We start from the raw sequence: 20,484 nt of genomic DNA, 5'->3' as shown, positions 1-20,484 counted from the left end.
TTTGAACAATGCCACAGAAATTTTCAAAATTGTTTTTTCTGATTCAGTGAATCTACCCATATATCTTGACTTGCCATCTTGTGCCTCAAAGCTTGTTTTAGTCTTTTTAAGTTTCATCAGGACATACCTTTTCTGTGAGAACCAAATACTTGATAGGGCTGGTTGTCTAATATCTTGTTTTGGGACCAACATCCTTGCAGCCTAGGCTTGCTAGTGCTGTTAAGAGGAGTTTAAACTAGTCTGGCAGCAGGAGGGGACGCAGAATATCAATGAAACAGAGACACATCATGCTGCAGCAAAGGAAGCATGGAAGAGAAGAAATCACAGTTAGTTCAGCTATGTTGAGTGTCAAGAGAGTAAGACAAGGCTGAATGGTCTTTACTTTAATGCTCGGAGTGTAATAGGTAGTATGATATTGTTGCCATCTCAGAAACTTTGTTGAGGGAAGGGCTGGACTGGCAACTCAACATTCTGGGGTACAGGATCTTTACGCAAGACAGAGGAGAGTGTAAAAAGGGTGGTAGTGTAGCACTATTAATTAAGGAGTCAATTACTGCAATAAGGGGACAGCACAGTACAGGCCCTTTGGCCCACGATGTTGTGCCAAGCATTTAACTTAATCTAAGGGCAGCTTAATCTACACACCCCTCAATTTACAGCAATCCATGTGCTTGTCCAGCAGTAGTTAAATGTCCCTAATGTCTTTGACTCTGCTACCATTGCTGGCAGTTCATTCCACACACCCACCATTCTCTGTGTAAAGAACCTACCTCTGACATCTCCCCTAAACCTTCCTCCAATCACCTTATAATTATGACCCCTCATGACAGCCATATCTGCCCTGAGAAAAAGTCTCTGAATATCCACTCTCTCTATGCCTCCCATTACCTTGTACACCCCTACCAAGTCACCTCTCTTCCTTCTTCTCTCCAAGGTGAAAATCCCCAGTTCACTCAACCTCTCTGCATAAGACAAGTACTCCAATCCAGGCAAAGTCCTGGTAAATATCCTCTACACCCTCTTGAAAGCATCTACATCCTTCCTATAATGAGGCGACCCAAACTGGACACAATATTCCAATTGTGGTCTAACCAAGGCTTTATAGAGCAGCAGCAAAACCTCCCGGCTCTTCAACTCCATCCCCCTGTTAATAAAAGCCAAAATACTGTACGACATCTTAACAGCCTATCAACTTGGGTGGCAACTTTGAGGGATCTATGTACGTGTTCCCCCACACTGCCAAGAATCCTGTCTTTAACCCTGTATTCAACATTCAACTTCGACCTTCAAAATGCATCACTCCACGTTTATCCAGGTTGAACTCCATCTGCTGCTTCTCGGCCCAGCTCTGCATCCTGTCTATGTCTTGTTGCAGCCTGCAACACTAGCACAACACCACCGACCTTGGTGTCATTGGTAAACTTACTGATCCACCCTTCCATTTCTTTATCCAAGTCATTTTTAAAAACTACAAAGAGCAGAGGCCCAAGAACTGATCCCTGCAGGATACCACTCGTCACTGACCTCTAGGAATACTTTCCATCCACTACCACTTGCCATCTTCTTTGGGGCAGCCAATTCTATATCCAGACAGCCAAATTTCCCTGTATCCCTTCCTCCTAACTTTCTGAATAAACCTACCATGGAAACCTTATCAAATGCCTGACTGAAATCCAAATACACCACATCCACTGCTCGACTTTCATCAACTTGTCTCGTCACATCCTCAAACTACTCAATAAGGCTTGTGAGGCATGACCTGCCCCTATCAAAGTCTGGATTAGAGTGGTGCTAGAAAAGTACAGCAGGTCAGGCAGCATCCAAGGAGCAGGAAAATCAACGTTTCGGTCAAAAGCCCTTCATCAGGAATGCTCCTTGGATGCTGCCTGACCTGCTGTGCTTTTGCAGCACCACTCTAATCTAGACTCTGGTTTCCAGCATCTGCAGTCTTTGTTTTTACCTGCCCCTATCAACGCCATGCTGACTATCTTTAATCAAACTATGTTTTTCCAAATAAGTCATAAATCCTATCTCTCAGAATTCTTTCCAGTAACCTGCTTATCACAGATGTAATACTGACTGTTCTGTAGTTCCCAGGGATTTCCCTATTCCCTTTCTTGAACCGAGGAACAACATTCACCTCCCTCCAGTCAACCGTACTACTCCTGTGGAGAGGGAGGATGCAAAGATCATTGCCAGAGGTGCAGCAATCTAATTCCTTCCTTCCTGTAGTAACCTTGGATATATCTGGTCCAGCCTTGGAAGGGTCCTCAAACAAGGCTTTGTGGGTAGAACATAGGAATGATAAGGGAGCAGCTACTTTACTGAGAGTGTATTAAAGGCCCTCAGCAAGCAGTATATAAAAATATTAATTGGGTAAGTATCCCAGAGAACTTCAACTTTCCCGATATAAATTGAGATAGTCATGATTTTAAGGGTTTAGAGGAGTCAGATTTCTTGAAATGTATCCAGAGGAGGTTTTTGTATCAATACGTAGATGGCCCAACAGCGCAGTGCCGGATCTGGTTCTGGGGAATGAAGTCAGACAAGTATTCGATGGGAGTGGGAGAACATTTAGGTAATAGCAATGACAACATGGAACAGTCCAAATTTGTTCTGGACAAGGAAGAAGATGGCCTGCAAAGGACAGCTTTGGATTGGGATAAGGCAAATTTTACAAAAATAAAGCAGGATCTGGCCCCAGTAGACTGGGTACAGCTCCTGTGGGTAAATCTAGCGAAGCAATGAGGGGCATTCAAAAAGGAAAGTAAAGCTCCAACATGTACTCTTCAGAGGAATATGTAAGAGTAATAAGTTCAGAGAACCCTGGATGTCTTTGACAATTTAGGACTGGATAAAGAAGAAGAGTAGGGCTTTCAGCAAATCCAAAAGGAGCAATTTAGCTGCAGCCTGAGAGGAATAAAGGATGTGCAGGAGGGAACTTAAAGCAATTAGAAGAATAAAAAGTGAACATGAAAAAGGACTCGTGAACAGTTTTAGGGAGAATCCTAAGATATTTTATGAATACATTAAAGGGAAGTGGCTAACCATGGAAAGAGTAGAACCCATTAGGGACCAAGGGGGCAACCTGTGTGTGAAGCTGTGTTGGAAGGGTATTGAATGCCATATACTCGTGCAAAAGTCACATTTTTTAGACTTTTTTTTAAGTTTAACTTTATGGTGTTGACTATTACATGGATACTACTTTTGAGGGCTGAAATTCATGCTCCAGTCTAAAATACCATATCACTAGCTGAAGCCCAATTGACCTCTAAATGAATAAAGAAGAAAAACACAATGAATTACGGTAACACCTCTTGTGGTGGCTAGGAAAGGTGCTGGGGAGTGGAGGGAGGATTGGTGGGGGGCATGGACCTTACAAGGGAGTCACAGATGGAATGGTCTCTGTGGAATGCAGATAGGGCTGGTCTGTTACTCGCTGTCTATCTCTTCATCTCCAACTGCTGCTGTAACATCAACTGGCTCAACCTGTCCATCCCCCTCACCCACTCCAATCTCCCACCCTTGCAATGCGCAGCCCTCCACTCCCTCCACTCCAAGCCAAACCTCACCATCAAACCAGTGGACAAGGGGGGAGCACAGTGATAGTTTGACACACCAACCTCTACACCGCTGCAACTATGTGCCAACTTGCTGACACCTACAACAAGGACAGAACCCCTCAGTCCTCACCATCCACCCCTCCAACCACAACAAGGACAGAACCCCCCCAGTCCTCACCCTTCACCCCTCCAACCACAACAAGGACAGAAACCCCCAATCCTCACCCTCCAACCTGTGGATACAACGCATCATCATCCACCACTTCCACCACCTACAAGCAGACCCCACCACCAGAGATTTATTTTCCTCCCCATCCCTATCTGCCTTTCGCAGAGACCATTCCCTCCATGACTCCCTTCTTAGGTCCATGCCTCCACCAAACCATCCTTCCTTCCCAGCACCTTCCCTTGCCGCAGCAGGTGTAAAATCTGCTCCCACAATTCCCCCCCTCACCTCCATTCAAGGTCCCAAAGGATCCTTTCACACCCGTCAGAGATTTTCCTGCACATCCAAACAATTCATCTACTGTGTCCATTGCTTTCGATGTGGTCTTCTCTTCATTGAGGAGGCATGATACCAAATTGCAGAACACTTGGGGTGGCACGGTGGCACAGTGGTTAGCACTGCTGCCTCACAGCGCTAGAGACCTACGTTCAATTCCCGCCTCAGGCGATTGACTGTGTGGAGTTTGCACATTCTCCCTGTGTCTGCGTGGGTTTCCTCCAGGTGCTCCAATCTCCTCCCACAATCCAAAAATGTACAGGTTAGATGAATTGGCCATGCTAAATTGCTCGTAGTGTTAGGTGAAGTGGTAAATGTAGGGGAATGGGTCTGGGTGGGGAGGGTCAGTGTGGACTTGTTGGGCCGAAAGACCTGTTTCCATCCAGTAAGTAATCTAATCTGTTTCAGAAAACATCTCTGGGACACATGCACAAACCAACCCCACCGCCTCGTGGCCGAACACTTCAACTCCCCCTCCCACTACATCAAGGACATGCAGGTCCTGGGCCTCGTCCATCGTCAAATTCTAGCTACTGGATGAAGAATGCTTCATCTTCTGCTTTGGGACCTTCCAACAACATGGGATCAATGTCGATTTCACCAGTTTCCTCATCTCCCCTTCCCCGATCTTTTCCCAGATCCAACCCTCCAACTCGACAGTGCCCTCTTGAACTATCCTACCTGTCCATTTTCCTTCCCACCTATCCGCTCCACCCTCCTCTCTGACCTATCACCATTACCCCAACCTTCTACCTTCCGCATTCCCAACTACCTTTCCCTAGCCCCACCTCCTTCCGATTTATTTCTCAGCCCCTTGGGCCCCCCACATTCCTGATGAAGAATGTATGCTCGAAACATTGATTCTCCCGCTCCTAGGATGTTGCCTGATCTGCTGTGCTTTTCCAGCACCACACGTTTTGACTCTGATCTCCAGCATCTGCAGACCTCACTTTCTCCTCAGCCACAACTGGAGTATTGTAAGCAGTTCTTGCCACCTCACCACAGGAAGGATGTGATAGCACGAGAGGGGGTGCAGGGGAGGTTCACCAGGATGTTAACTGGAATGAAGAAACTGAACTATAACAAGAGACTGGATAGGCTTGGATTGTTGTTTTTTATACCAAGATAGAGGGGGGACATGATTGATGTATATAAGATCATGAGTAGACAGGGTAAATTGAAAGCTGCTGTTCCCCTTGGTTGAGGGGTCAATCGCAAGATGCCATAGTTTTAGGGTAAGGAGCAGGAGATTCACAGGAGATCTGGGGGAAAACCTTTTTCACTCAGCTTTTGATGTGAATTTGGAATGCACTACCTTGGAAAGTAGAGTCATAGAGCATAGAGTTATGCAACACGGAAACAGACCCTTCGGTCCATGATGTTGGACTGGTGTTGGCTTGGCTGGATAAAGTTAAAAATCAGACAACACCAGGTTATTATCCAACAGGTTTATTTGGAAACACTAGCTTTTGGAGCACTGCTCCTTCATTGAGTGTTTGTGGAGTACAGGATCATAAGACACAGAATTTATAGCAAATGATTACAGTGTCACACAGTGATGTATTAAACAAACCTTGATTGTTAAATCTTTCATCTTTTAGAATGCAGGCTTTGGTTCATTAATATGTAATCCCAGAACTTCTTTTAAGTCACCTTCTTGAGATAACTTAAGGTTTTATAACAAAAAGTTGACATCTCACCTTAGACAAAGGTGTGAGGTCAGAGTCTGTGACCCAATCCATGACACGGTAATCTTTTGCAATAAATTCTGTGTCTTATAATCCTATGCTCCACAACCACCTGATGAAGGAGCAGCGCTCTGAAAGTTAGTGCTTCCAAATAAACTTGTTGGACTATAACCTGTATTGTGTGATTTTTAACTTTGTCCACCCTTCGCTCCAACTCATCCATGCCGACCAGTTATCCTTCTGCCTGAAAAAGTTCCTCCCTAGGTCCCTTTTAAATCTTTCACCTCTCACCTTAAACCTATGGACTCTAGTTTTGGACTGTTGGAGGCTGATGGGTGACCTTATAGAGACTTATAAAATCATGAGGGGCATGGATAGGTGAATAGCCAAGGTCTTTTCCCCAGGATATCCATGCCCCTCATGATTTTATAAGTCTCCATAATGTCACCCCTCAGCCTCCAACAGTCCATTGGAAAACAGCCCCAGCTGATTCAATCTCTCCCTAATAGCTCAAATCCTCTAACTCTGGCAACATCCTTGCAAACTTTTCTGCACCCTTTTAGGTTTAACAACATCCTTCCTATATCAGGGAGATCAGAAATGAACATCGTATTCCAAACGTTGCCTACCCAATATCCTGTACACCCACAACATGACATCCCAACTCCTATACTCAATTCAATGCATTGGACAATTAAGGTAAATGTACCAAATGTTCACTATGCTGTCCACTTTCACGGAACTATGAACCTGCAACCGAAGGTCCCTTTGTTCGGCAACACTCCCCAGCACCCTACCATTAAGTTTATAAGTCCTGTCCTGATTTATCTTAATAAATGCAAAGCCTCACATTATCTAAGTTCAACTCCATTTACCACTCCTTGGCCGATCTGACTAAAGTCCTATTGTACTGTGAGATAACTTCATCACTGTCTACCATACCACCAATTTTGATATCACCTGCAAACTTACTAAGCATACCTCCTATATTCACATCCAAATCATTTAGAGAAATAGCAAAAAGCAGTAGACCCAGCACTGATCTTTACGGTAAACCACTGGTCACAGGCCTCCAGTCTGAAAAACAATACCCCTCCCACCTCCTTCTGTCTCCTATCTTCAAGCCAATTTTGTATCCAAATGACTAGCTCTCCTTGGATACCATGTGACCTTGCTAATCAGTCTACAATGTGGAACCTTGCTGAAATCCAACATCCAGCATTCTGTCTTCATCTGTCTTCTTTGTCATTTCAAAAAGCCAAATCAAGATGGTGAGACATGATTTCCCAATCACAAAGCCACGTTGGCTATCCCTAATTGTTACGATGTAGAACATAGAATATAGAACAATACAGCGCAAAAAAAGCCCTTCTGCCCTCGATGTTGCACCGAACTGTGAACTATTCTCAGCTTGTCCCCCTACTCTATCCCAAAATCATCCATGTGCTTATCTAAGGATTGTTTAAATCTCCCTAATGTGGCTGAGTTAACTACATTAGCAGGTAGGGCATTCCACACCTTTACCATTCTCTGCGTAAAGAACCTGCCTCTGACATCTGTCTTAAAACTATCACCCCTCAATTTGTAGTTATGCCCCCTCATACACGCTAACGTCATCATCCTTGGAAAAAGACTTTCACTGTCTCCCCCATCTAATTCTCTGATCATCTTGTATGTCTCTATCAAATCCCCTCTTAGCCTCCTTCTTGCCAATGAGAACAGGTTCAAGTCTCTCAGCCTTTCCCTATAAGACCTTCCCTCCAGACCAGGCAACATCCTGGTAAATCTCCTCTGCACCTTTTTCAATGCTTCCACATCCTTCCCGAAATATGGGGACCAGAACTGTACATAATATTCCAAGTGTGGCTGCACCAGCATTTTGTATAGTTGCAGCATGATATTGTGGAAATCTGGAACTCAATCCCACTACGAATCAAACCTAACACACTGTATGCCTTCTTAACAGCACTATCCACCTGGGTGGCAACTTTCAGGGATCTATGAAAATGGACTCCAAGATCCCTCTGCACATCCACACTACCAATTAAAAAAAAACATCTTTCCATCGACCCAGTACTCTGCTTTCCTGTTATTCTTCCCAAAAGTGCATCATCTCACATTTAGTTGCATTGAACTCCATTTGCCACCCCTCAGCCCAATTCTGCAATTTATCCAAGTCCCCCTGCAACCTGTAATATTCTTCCACACTGTCCACTGTTCCACCGACCATGGAGTAAAACCCTCTGCTAATTTAAACCAGCAACACAGAAAAGACAACCCCATGCTGTATCTGTTAAAATTCAAGAGGCAAGGAACTATCCCAAAATTCATTATTTAAAGTAAAAATTACTAACTTCTTTTTGTCAAATGGAGAATAATTAACTAACAACTATTTACAACTCCTGCTAGCTTTTCAACTTTCTTAAAGGCACAGTACCCCTACATCTTCATTAGACTAATCAGTCTTTGCTTTTCCAAATACATGTAAATCCTGTCCCTCAGAATCCCCTCCAACAACTTGCTACCACTGAACAGGCTCACCGATTTGTCGTTCCTTGACTTTTCCTCATCACTTTTCTTAAATAATGGCACCAGATTAGTCACCTTCAATTCTTCTGGCACCTCACCTGTGGCTGTCACTGATACAAATATTTGGGTCCAGCAACCATTTCCCTATCTTCCCACAAAGTTCTAGGTTCAGGTCCTTGGCATTTATTCCTTTATGTGTTTTAATACGTCCAATACCATCTCCTGTGAAAAATAGCCATTTTTCAAGATATCACTGTATATTTCTCAAAGTTTTTTTAGCTGACATATCCTTCTCCACAGTAAACATTGAAGCAAAATACTCATTTAGTATCTCACCCATCTCTTGCTGTTCAACGCATAGACAGCCTTGTTGATCTTTAAGGGGCCCTATTCTCTCCCTAGTAACTCTTTTGCCCATAATCTCTTTGGATTCACCTTAACCCTATTTGCGAAAGTTATCTCATGTCCCCTTTTTGCCCTCCTCATTTCCCCCTTGAGTGTACTCCTGCTGTCCTTTTACCAGGAACATGAGCCTTCAGACTCTTGTTATCTCATTTTTGAAGGTCTTCCACTTTCCAATCGCCCCTTTACCCATGAATAGCTTCATCCAATCAACTTTTGAATTTTTTTGCTAATACTGTCAAAATTAATTTAACTTTTAGATCAGATCTATCCTTTTCCATAACTATTTTAAAACTAACAGAATTATGATCACTGGCCCCAAAGTGCTCCCCCACTGACATTTCAGCCAATTGCCCTGCCTTATTTCCCAGGAGAAGGTCAACCTTTGTTCCTTCTCTAGTAGGCACATTCATACTAAACAAGAAAAGTTTCTTGTTCACACTTAACAAATTCCTCTCCAACCAAACTCTTAACACTATGGCAGTCCCAGTCTATGTTTGGAAAGTTAAAGTCCCCTCCAATTACAACCCCATCATTTTTACAAATATGTGAAATCTTATAAATTTGCTTCAAGTCAAAAAGAGTGGTGCTGGAAAAGCAGAGCAGGTCAGGAAACCTCAATTTCCCACTGACTATTAGGAAATCTAAAAAACAATTTCAATAAGCCGATCATCCCTTTCTTATTTCTCAAATAACTTCACTGTTGAAGAATCTGTACCTAGGTTCCTTTGTACTGGAGATGGTGCCGTATGTGGCAACTTGTAAACTTTTCAAAATACTAATTTGAGTATATGTGACAATAAAACTAATTCAATTCAACTCCCATGAATATCCTCCGTAAGTACAGCCATAATGTTATCCCTCACCAAAAACACCACTCCCCCCTTCTCTCTTGCCCCTCCTATCCTTCTTATAACATCTATATCCTGGAACATTGAGCTGCCAGTCCTGCCCTTCCCCAAGCCACATCTCTGTAATTGCTATGATTATCATCCCAATCCCATGATTCCAGCCATGCCCTGAGTTCATCTGTCTTATCTCTCAGACCTCTTATATAGAAGTAACTGCAGTTTGATTTATCAGTCTTACCTTGTCCTCTGCCTTGCTCTTGCCTTTTGACTTGCTGCTGTTCTCAATTGGACCAGTCTCAGACTTAATCTCTTTTCTCAGTATCTCGTTCATTCCCCCCTCCCCTCCCCCACACCCCCCAACCCCCTTTACTAGTTTAAGGCCTCCTGAGTAACACCAGTGAATCTCCCCTCCAGGATATTGATATAAACCCCTCCCTCTTATAAAGGTTACTTCTATCCCAGACAAGATTCCAAAGATCCAAAAATGCAAATCCCTGCCCCCCACACCAACTCCTTAGCCATGCATTCATCTGCTCTATCCTCCTATTTCTACTGTCACAAGCATGTGGTGCTGGAAATAATCCAGGTATTACTACTCTCGAGGACCTACTTTCTAACTTCCTGCCTAACTTCCTATATTCTCTCTTCAGAACCTCATCACTTTCTCTTCCAATGTCATTGGTACCAATGTGTATAATGACCTCTTGATGGTCACTCTCCCCATTCTACACCTTCTGCAAGACATCACCTTGGCACCAGGGAAGCATCACACTATTCTGATAACTTGCTGTCGGCTGCAGAATAGTCTATCTTTGCCCATGATTAAAGAGTCCCCTATCATCATCAATTGCTTGGAATCTGATTACAGGAGAGCCAGTCTCGGTACCAAAAACTTGGCTGTCAGTGTTACATTCCCCTGAGAGTCCATCACCTCCTACATTTTCCAAAACAACATATTTGTTTGAGATGGTGATAGCCACAGGAGACTCCTGCACTACCTCTCTTATCTTTCCTTACAAACTTTCAAAAATATTTGAATGAGTACTTCACATAACTTAACATTCAAGGATACAGGACAAGTGTAGGAAATTGGGATTAGTGCACATTTAGTGATGGTTATGTCGGTGCAGATCTGATAGGCTGAAGGGCCTTCTCTGCGCTGTATTAATTTAATCTATGTATGAATCATTCTCTGACACTGTGAACACCCCAAATTCTCTCCAGCTTTGTAGTTCATGTGGTTTGGCATCTATTATTCACTTGTGTTCTAGATTGTTCATGGACACTGAAACTTCCTGATCACATTGGCTTCTGCTCCTGGTGGTATTCCCAGTTTGAACTATGTTTCTTGACCTTGTTAAACTATGCTGTCTATCTTGGCTTCCGTGCCTTTCCCAAGTGCTATTGTTTGACCTATTTCCTCCCCCCCACCCCCATTAATAGGATTCCTTTCAATGGTTGTGATCTACTTCTAGGGACTTGTTCACTCCCAGACCAACTGTTTGAGCTTACACTGTGTTTTTTATTGCACTCTATCTTTGTAATCCATGGGCCTAAGCTGCTACCCCATATCCTGTATCATTCATCTAGCTTTTATATCTTCCAGTGTCCTTCCCTGCTTTACTCATAATAGTTGAAAATCACACGACACCAGGTTATAGTCCAACAGGTTTAATTGGAAGCACAATAGCTTTTCGAGCAACGTTCCTTCATCAGGTGATAGTGGAGGGCTCAATCGTAACACAGAATTTATAGCAAAAATTTGCAGTGTGATGTAACTGAAATTAGACATTGAAAAATTGATTGTCTATTAAGCCTTTCATCTGTTAGAATACAGGGATAGTTTCACTTCTTTCATGTGTAAATCACAAAACCCTTTGCATTCTCGGGTTAGCTGTTAACAATGGTGATAGCTGGACAATATGCTGAAGGTGTTGGCCCCCTGAGTTCTCCGTCTATGCCATGATGTTTAGATTGATTCTAATCCAAAAAATGAGATAACAGAACTTTACATAACTTCATGCAGTTTTTGAGCTCAGAGTTCTACATGAATGTATGCAGTTTTTGAGTAAAGTGCAATGTAAACCTGCAAGTACAAATTCACCCTACAAAATATATGTGTGCATGTGGGTCTTTGTCTGTGTGTGTGTCTGTCTGTCTGTCTGGGGTGGGGGTTGTGAGTGTGAGAAAGTATGTGTGTGTGTAGTGGGTGCAGAGTGTCTGTGAGGGGGTGCATGTGTGTGTGTGGGTGTCTGTGTGCGCGTCTGTGTACTTGTGTCTGTGTGTGTGTGTGAGAGTGTGTATGTAGGAGTATCTGTGTGTGTGTGTATAGTGCAATGATGGTCACCTGTAGTGTGACATGAACCCAAGGTCCTGGTTGAGGCCCTCCCTATAGGTACCGAACTTAGCTATCAGCCTCTGCTCGGCCACTTTCCTCTGCTGCCTGTCCCGAAGTCCACCTTGGAGGATGGTCACCCAAAGGTCCGAGGCTGAATGTCCTGGAAAACTGAAGTGTTCCCCAACTGGGAGGGAACCCTCCTGTCTGTTGATTGTTGTGCGGTGCCCATTCATCCGTTGTCGTAGCCTTTGCTTAGTTTCCCCAATGTACCATGCCTCCGGGCATCCTTGCCTGCAACGTATAAGATAGACAACTTTGGCTAAGCCATACGAGTACCTGCCATGTACAAGGTGAGAGATGAACCCACGCATAATGGTGGTATCTATGTCCACAATCTGACACGTCTTGCAGCGCCTACCGTGACAGGGTTGTATGGAGTTGGCCTGAGAGCCAGGCAGCTTGCTACTAACAACGATCTGTTTGAGGTTTGGCGGTTGTTTAAAGGGAAGTAGTGGAGGTGTGGGGAAGGTCTTGGTGAGGTGCTCATCCGCACTGATAATGTGTTGCAGGTCACGAAGAACATGGCGTAATTTTTCAGCCCCTGGGAAGTACTGAACAATGAAGGGTACCCTGTCAGTTGCAGCACATGTTTGTCTCCTGAGAAGGTCATTACGGTTCCTTGCTGTGGCACGTCGGAACTGGCGGTTGATAAGTTAGGCATCGTACCCCGTTCTTGTGAGGGCATCCTTGAGTACTTCCAGGTGTCCGTCACGTTCCTCCTCATCTGAGTACTGATGAAGGAGCGTCGCTCCGAACGGTAGTGTGCTTCCAATTAAACCTGTTGGACAATAACCTGGTGTTGTGTGATTTTTAACTTTGTACACCCCAGTCCAACACCAGCATCTCCAAATCGTTACTCATAATAGTTGCATTTCTCCATTGACTAACCGTTGTTGGTAAATATTTGATTTCGATACCCACCTTTGATAGTTCTCCTTTTGGATCATTGGCCTCCAAATTTGACAATCAGAACTGTTCGATCCATCTTTAGACAAACTGTCAATAGTGGCAGCTTGATCCTCATAGCTGCGTAACACTTGGATATGCCATGTACCTGTCTCCTCATTATTTTCTATCACTACTTCAGAATCTACAAAATTGTACTCCACATCAGATGTTCTCCAATCCTGAAGACTACACACAAACTGTCTGGTTCCCACCCTGTACAATAACATTTTTCCAACTTCACCAATACACTTCACTAGGACTCTCCATTCTCTAAGCCCCTCTCTCTTATTGTAAACCCTGGGCGGATTATAGGAGTATGAATGACCTGGCCTCTGGCCAGCTGTGCGGCACAATCAGGAGAGAAGTCTGGTGAGATCATCTCACCTCATCATTTGCTGTTTTCACAAGTGGTGTGACAGCATTCTCATCAGACAGTGAAAAGTTGTCAATTCTTAGAGATCATTACTTGTTAATATCTTTGTTGATGGCCCAACACACCTCATTAATATTACAGTTGTGATCTTACCAAATCTATCAAAAGTAAAATCCAACTTGGAAACCAGAGTGTGTTTGGCAGATTCAGATCGCCACCTCCCCCATGGTTGAACAGCAGTTTGGCATGATTCATAACCACCTTCTGCCATTGGCATCCAACATTCAGGAAGCAATCACCACTGGCCAGCATCAATCCAATGCACTGGCTTTGCAGACTGCAAAAGAGAATTGTCTATAGAACAGGACACACCAGTAACCGGCAGTGTACAGCTGCACTGGGTACGGTTACAAGCACTGTTACAGATACCCAGTCCATGACATGGATCAGATTGCCTAGCAGGGTCGCACCTTGCTGTCTCAGTGCGGGTACACCTAGTGCCAACCAGCATGCCTGCAGCATGACAGTGGCAGTTGGTGCAGTCACACAACCAAACAGTTGGCCGCGCTGTGCAGCAGTCCTCAGTCCAGGGTGTGTGCACTTCGTCATATGTCAGTGTGTCATATCAGTTTAGCAGCTGTATGACATGGCAGCAGCCTTCACTCCAAACACAGAGCATCTGCAATAAACAGTTTGAAAGTACAGTGGAGTAGTCTGCAGCCACAGCACAGTTAGTCAAGAGCAGCCTTCCATACCAACGCAAGACTTCAGACACATTTGGGCATCAGACCAGGGCAGCTTTCCACAGAGGGTATCTGTACTTCTGCTCCAGAGAGCAGGTCACAGTCAGTTCTTTGTCTTTATAGGAGTGTTCCAGGGAAGAGGAGGGGAGGTCTGTCACATTTGCAGTGTTGTCCTTTCTTTGAATCCATTTATGTATTAAAAACACTTTACCAAGCACTCTTGGTGAGGCAAACAAACAGAATTCGGTTTGTGGTTCATCTTGATTTTATTAACAAAATATTCCTTATTAAAAACATCGTGAGCATTTCCCAAATTGCAAGTATTTATTCTTTATCTAGCTCAATCCATCTGAGAAAAGATATTACCTGCAGTGATCTACATGTTGGAGCTGGCCTATGGGAATCTCCTTTCTGATGTAGGGCTGGCTCTCTTCCACTAAGATGGGTCTTGTAGGGGTCAGGATGTAGTCTCTCTGTTTCTCTCCAGGTGGTCAGAGCTCCACTGCTGGTCCAGGTTGTGTCTTCATTGAGGGTTTGACATCCAGGTGTGTGTTTTTATTCCCCCTTGCCCCGGACCTCCTGAACCTTATCTGGCCTTTGGCCAATGTGGTCATGAGCTGTGTTCAAAGCAGGCACTGCGACATGTCAACAACCCACACTGCTGCCATATTTGGGAGGTGTGCGATGCATATCCTCAGGCATTGGCTGGAGGTCAAGATGCCGGGATGTCTGATGAGAACTCCTCCATTACACAACCCTCAGGCTGATTCGAACTGGATCCCCCCGAATCTTTGTGGCCTCTTGGATCTTGTTTCCATTCTTCTCTGTAGCTGAGAGGTGTTGGCTGAAGTTTAATTTAGTTTGGTCAATTTTCTCTTGGGCCTGATTTCTCCAGCTGTTTAGAAGATCCACAGCAAGCCAGTGTGTACATCAGACAGGGGTGTGGGCTGCCTTAGGCAGGTCAGATCATTCAAGGGGATGGGCCACAGTTGTTCCACTCCTTCATTCACAGAACTGAAGAGGGAAGGGGAGCAAGTATATGGACATAGTGCATGCACATGACTTGGGAGATGAACTGGGGAAGTGTGAAGACCGTGGAGTTCATGGAAAGCACATAGAAAGGAGGGTTATACCTGATGCCTCAGTGGCGTGTTAAGGTTGAGGCTGGAAGTCAGTGCAGAGGAAAGGTCACTGTTGTAGCAATCATAAAGGGCATGGAAAGTGCACAATGTTTCTAAGAACAGCCAGGAAAGTCTTGGAAACGTGCTGACATGTGAAGGAGGGAGCTGCATCTGCAACCAGTCACTGGGTAATACAGGTGAACACTTCAGCCAGGATGACAATCAGAATGTGGGTAGATGGTGACATCTTGAAAAATACCCATGTTACAGAGCTGGTGGTGTTGGATGTTTTACAACGCAGAACGGTGGATAAAATGCCCAAGACCTGATCAGGTGTACCGTAGATCTCGATGGGAAGTGAGGGAAGTTATTCCTGAGCCCCTCGCTGAGATATTTGGATCAGTAGTTACAGGTGAGGTGCCGGAAGACTGGAGATTGGCTAATGTGGTGCCATGTCTTAAGAAAGGTGGGAAGGACAAGTCAGGGAACCAGAAACCATTCAGCCTGACACTGGCAGTGGGCAAGTTGTTAAAGGGAATCCTGAGGGATAGGATTTACATGCATTTGGATAGGAAAAGACTGATTAGGGATAGTCACCAAGACTTTGTGCATGGAAATTATGTCTCACTGATTTGATTGAGTTTTCTGAAGGTGTAGCAAAGAGGAATGATAAGGTTAGAGTGGTAGATGTGATCCAAATGGACTTCAGTAAGGTGTTTGACAAGGTTCCTCATGGTAGACTGGTTAGCAAGGTTAGATCTCGGAATATAGGGAGAAGTAGCCATTTGGATACAGAACTGGCTCGAAGGTGGAAGACAGAGGGTGGTGGTGGAGGGTTGCCTTTTAGACTGGAGGCCTGTGACCAGTGGAGTGCCACAAGAATTGGTGCTGGGTCCACTGCTTTTCGTCATTTATATGAATGATTTAGATGTGAACATAGGTGGTATAGTAAGTTTGCAGATTACACCAAAATTGGAGATGTAGTGAACAGCAAAGACATTTACCTCACCGTACAAGATCTTGATCAGTTGGGCCAATGGGCCGAGAAGTGGCAGATGGAGCTTAATTTAGATAAATGTGAGGTGCTGCATTTCGTAAAGGCAAAGCAGGGCAGGGCTTATATACTTAATGGCAAGGTCTTGGAGACTGCTGCTGAACAAAGAGACCTTGGAGTGCAGGTTCATAGTTCCTTGAAAAGGGAGTCCAGGTAGATAGGATAGTGAAGAAGACATTTAGTATGTTTTCCTTCATTGGTCAGAGTGCTGAGTACAGGAGTTGGGAGATCATGTTGCGGCTGTACAGGACATTGGTTCGGCTATTTTTGGAATATTGTGTGCAATTCCGATCTCCCCCTATAAGAAGGATGTTGTGAAACTTGAAAGGGTTCAGAAAAGATTTACAAGGATGTTGCAAGAGTTGGAGGATTTGAGCTATCGGGAGAGGCTTGAACAGACTGGGGCTGAGGGGTGACCTTACAGAGGTTTATAAAACCATGAGGGGCATGGATAGGGTAAACAGACTAAGTCTTTTTCCTGAGTGGAGGAGTCCAGAACTAGAGGGCATAGGTTTGGGGTGAGAGGAGAAGGTATTAAAGGGACCTGAGGGGCAACTTTTTCCACACAGAGGGTGGTATGTATATGGAATGAGCTGCCAGAGGAAGTGGTGGAGGCTGGTACAATTACAAAATTTAAAAGGCACCTGGATGGGTAAATGGAAAGGGAGGGTTGAGAGAGACATGGGTCATGTGCTGGGAAATGGGACTGGATTAACTTAGGATATCTCGTTGACATGGACTAATTGGACTGAAGGGTCTGTTTCTGTGCTGTACATCTCTATGACCCTACATTGGTGGGTCAAACGTGCAGGGTGCCTACTCCCTGGTAAACCTGCAGCATTGCCCCTCTCTCTGTGCTGCACCTCCCATTTAACATCACTGCCAGGGTATTGCCTGATACATACATTTCTTAGCCAGATAATAGGCTAAGGTGAGCCAAGCACATATAGACGCTTTGCTACTGTTGCTCTTCACAGACCCCAAATATTGCATCTCATTAATGCCATGGCAGTGATGCTGAGGAGCACAATGAAGCACATAAGTCCAACACAGACAGGGACAACCATATGAATGTATAACAAACATTTATAATCATAACTAACTATGTACATACTGTGAGCTGTGGCCCTCATGCCTTCAGTATACTTCTCCTCCCTCCTGCTGCACATCACTGAGGCATCCAGTTCCAAAGATGAAGTTGAAGGGGCTTGTACCTAGTTGCATGTCATTGGTCCTTGGAGGGTGACCCATCATGGCCACAGGTTACAAGTGTCCAATGCATGACACTCACAGGTCAATGTCAGTGTTTCAGTGCAAGAATAAGTGAGATTTAGTCAGTTGCCAGGACAGCAATGACTCTGCGTCCCCACAGGAGTGGTTCTGGTCCTCTCCTGCAAGGGAAAGGATTGTCCCCTTGTCACGGTGAGGTCACAGCCATTGGGCATATGCCTTCCACCTAATCTTTTCATTTTCTTATCGTTAGAAACCACTGTGGCTTTGTCATCACAGTTCATAACACAATCTGATTCCTTAAGTAGTGACTGAATACTAACGTTTATGTATAACAATTATCCTATTTATTTTGGAAATCAGTCACAAACTTGAAAGTGAAAATGTTCAATAATGAAGTACAACTGCTCCAGGTGTTCGTGGTTCTTAAAACTACAAATTAATGTATTTCATGGAATATGTTACTACTTTCAGCAGAGTTGACCTTAACACTAACAGCAGGGGTGGATCCAAGATGGCGGCGACCCAGCAAGTCTGAGTCTATAGTGCTCTTCCCAAGACTTGGGCAAAGTGAGTCACCCACTCCCACCACACTCACCAAATCATTCATAATAGCTGTTAACTTTAAATAGCTGCTTAGTATTACATTTAAATAATCTAGCATTTAGTGAAAAATGACCAAAGGGAAAGGAGCCCGCAGCTCTCAACAAGCAGGACTCCCTCCCCCACCTTCTCCCTCTTCAGCTGCAGCAGAGGCGTCCACAGCCGCCCCGGGGGACTTACCGACGGTAACAAGCCTTGCGGAGATGATCACCAAGCTGGACGCGAAGATCAATGCCTTTATCGAGGAGTCCCGACATCGCTGGGAATCACTCTCGGCCGCGCTGCAGAAGCACGGCCGAGACATCCAGGAACTCGAGCACCGAGTCGGAGGGTGGAGTTAAAGGCCGCAACCTCGGAGACGGCAGCTCAATCGATAATTGAGGTCGTCAAAAAAATATTCGGTTGCTGGGCCTTCCCGAACGGGAAGAGGAAGGCCAGCTTACAGCATTCCTGGAGCAGTGGCTGCCATAGCTTTCAAATCTGCATGCTGGATCAGGCCAGGTAAGGGTGGAATGGGCCTATCGGGTCGCAATACGTGGGCCCGGCCCAAACCAGCGCCCACGCCCAGTCCTGTTCCAGCTGCAGAGCTATAAGGAGAGGCAGATGCTCCTGGAAGCCTCAAGAAATCTTGGAAAAGATCCCCAAGCCATGATCTATAAAGGATCCAAGATCATGCTATTCCAGGACTTTTCCCCAGCTCTGGTCCGAAAGAGGAAGGCATTCGATGAGGTGAAGAAGCGTTTAAGGGACTTAAATACTCAGTACTCCTTACGTTATCCAGCGATGCTACGCTTTAACCACGAAGGATCCATATATAACTTTGGATCACCAGAGAAGGCTAAGGAATTCTTGGACTCTCTTAAATAAACTGTAAGAGATAGTGGATGTTGGTTCGCCTTTCCCTCTACTTTGGTTTACATCCCCCCACCTTTTTTGTTTCTCTTTTTTCTTACCTTATTGTTTAATATTATCATGGGGGGGCGGGGAGAGGGATTTGATTTTCTCCCCCCCACGTGGGTTTGTTTTCTTTTATTACTTTATGTATATATGTGGGTATGTATGTATGTATATATATGTTGGGGCGTTTGGTTAATGTTGGTGGGGGGAGGTGGTTACCTTATTCTATTTTACTTCTGTCTTTAGGAGCGGGATTGTTTTTCCCCTGTTACTTTGTATTATTATATTTAATTATTACTTGTTAAGATTGTAATTTTATAGTTATATATTTATATATGGTATTAACATTACCAAATATATTCAGGTGTTGGTGTGGGCGGGGGGTAGGGTGCTCACTGTTAACTCTAGCTTTGTATTATATTTGAATTCTCCTCACTTTATTGAGGAGCACCTGGGTCAAGGGTGGGGCATTGGTTGGGAGAGGATAAGATGGACTTTTGGAGAGGAAGTGATGCTCCCTGGGAACAAGGGGGAAAATCTCCATTTAGGTACGTTTTATATTTTTTTTATTTAGAAATAGTTTTTTATTATATTGTTTTGAGTCTATTAGAGAGCCTTTATTTTTGTAAATTTTATATGCTCCATGCTCGGAATGTTCCAGATAGGGTTTCCCCTCCCGAGGGGTCTCGGATCTGCCCAGATGATTATGGTTGATCAGTCGGTTAAGTGGTGCACCTGGAATGTCAGGGGGAGTAATTCGCCAGTTAAAAGGAAGAAAATATTATCAAATCTTAAGAAAGAAAGAGTTGATATAGCTCTCCTACAGGAGACACACCTGTCGGATAAAGAACACTTAAAATTACGGCAGGGCGGATTTGATCAGGCCTTTTTTTCTTCTTTTAGCTCAAAAAGTAGGGGAGTTGTTATTCTTGTTCGGAAGAATTTCCCTTTCAAAATTCTAAATCAGATAAAAAAAACGAATCTGGACAATATATTTTGATTAAAGCCCTCGTAAATGGAGAGGAATATGGGATTCCAAATTTGTACTGCCCCCCGGCACACCCCTTTAAATTTATAACAGAAGCTTTTTCAAAATTGTTGGCCTTTGGTGCCCGTCATACAATTATAGGGGGAGACTTTAATTGTATTATGGATCCGGAAATAGATAGGATTCCCAAGAGTGCTGCTGGAGTATCTCCCAGATCTAGACAACTGGCGGATCTGAATAAAGAATTAGGATTGGTAGATGTATGGAGATGTCTCCATCCACAGGGTAGAGATTTTTCTTTCTACTCTAATCCACATGTCATACAAGAATTGATATGTTTTTTGCCCCATCGATTTTTTAAAATTCCATATCATCCTGTAAAATAGGTACTATAGCAATTTCTGACTACGCCGCTGTATATATGGAAACTAAGGAAAGGAACAATGGGACATCCGCTCGGCATTGGCGTATGGACCCCTTCCTGATAAAAGATAGTAAATTTGTAAAGTACTTCTCCCAAGAATTTAAAACTTTTTTAGAAATTAATTCAGGTACGGCTAGCAACCCATCAATTCTGTGGGAGACCATCAAAGC

This window comes from Hemiscyllium ocellatum, chromosome 15 (assembly GCF_020745735.1).
Source record: "Hemiscyllium ocellatum isolate sHemOce1 chromosome 15, sHemOce1.pat.X.cur, whole genome shotgun sequence".
NCBI lineage: Eukaryota > Metazoa > Chordata > Chondrichthyes > Orectolobiformes > Hemiscylliidae > Hemiscyllium > Hemiscyllium ocellatum.
Note: the sequence above shows the minus strand (reverse complement) of the source record.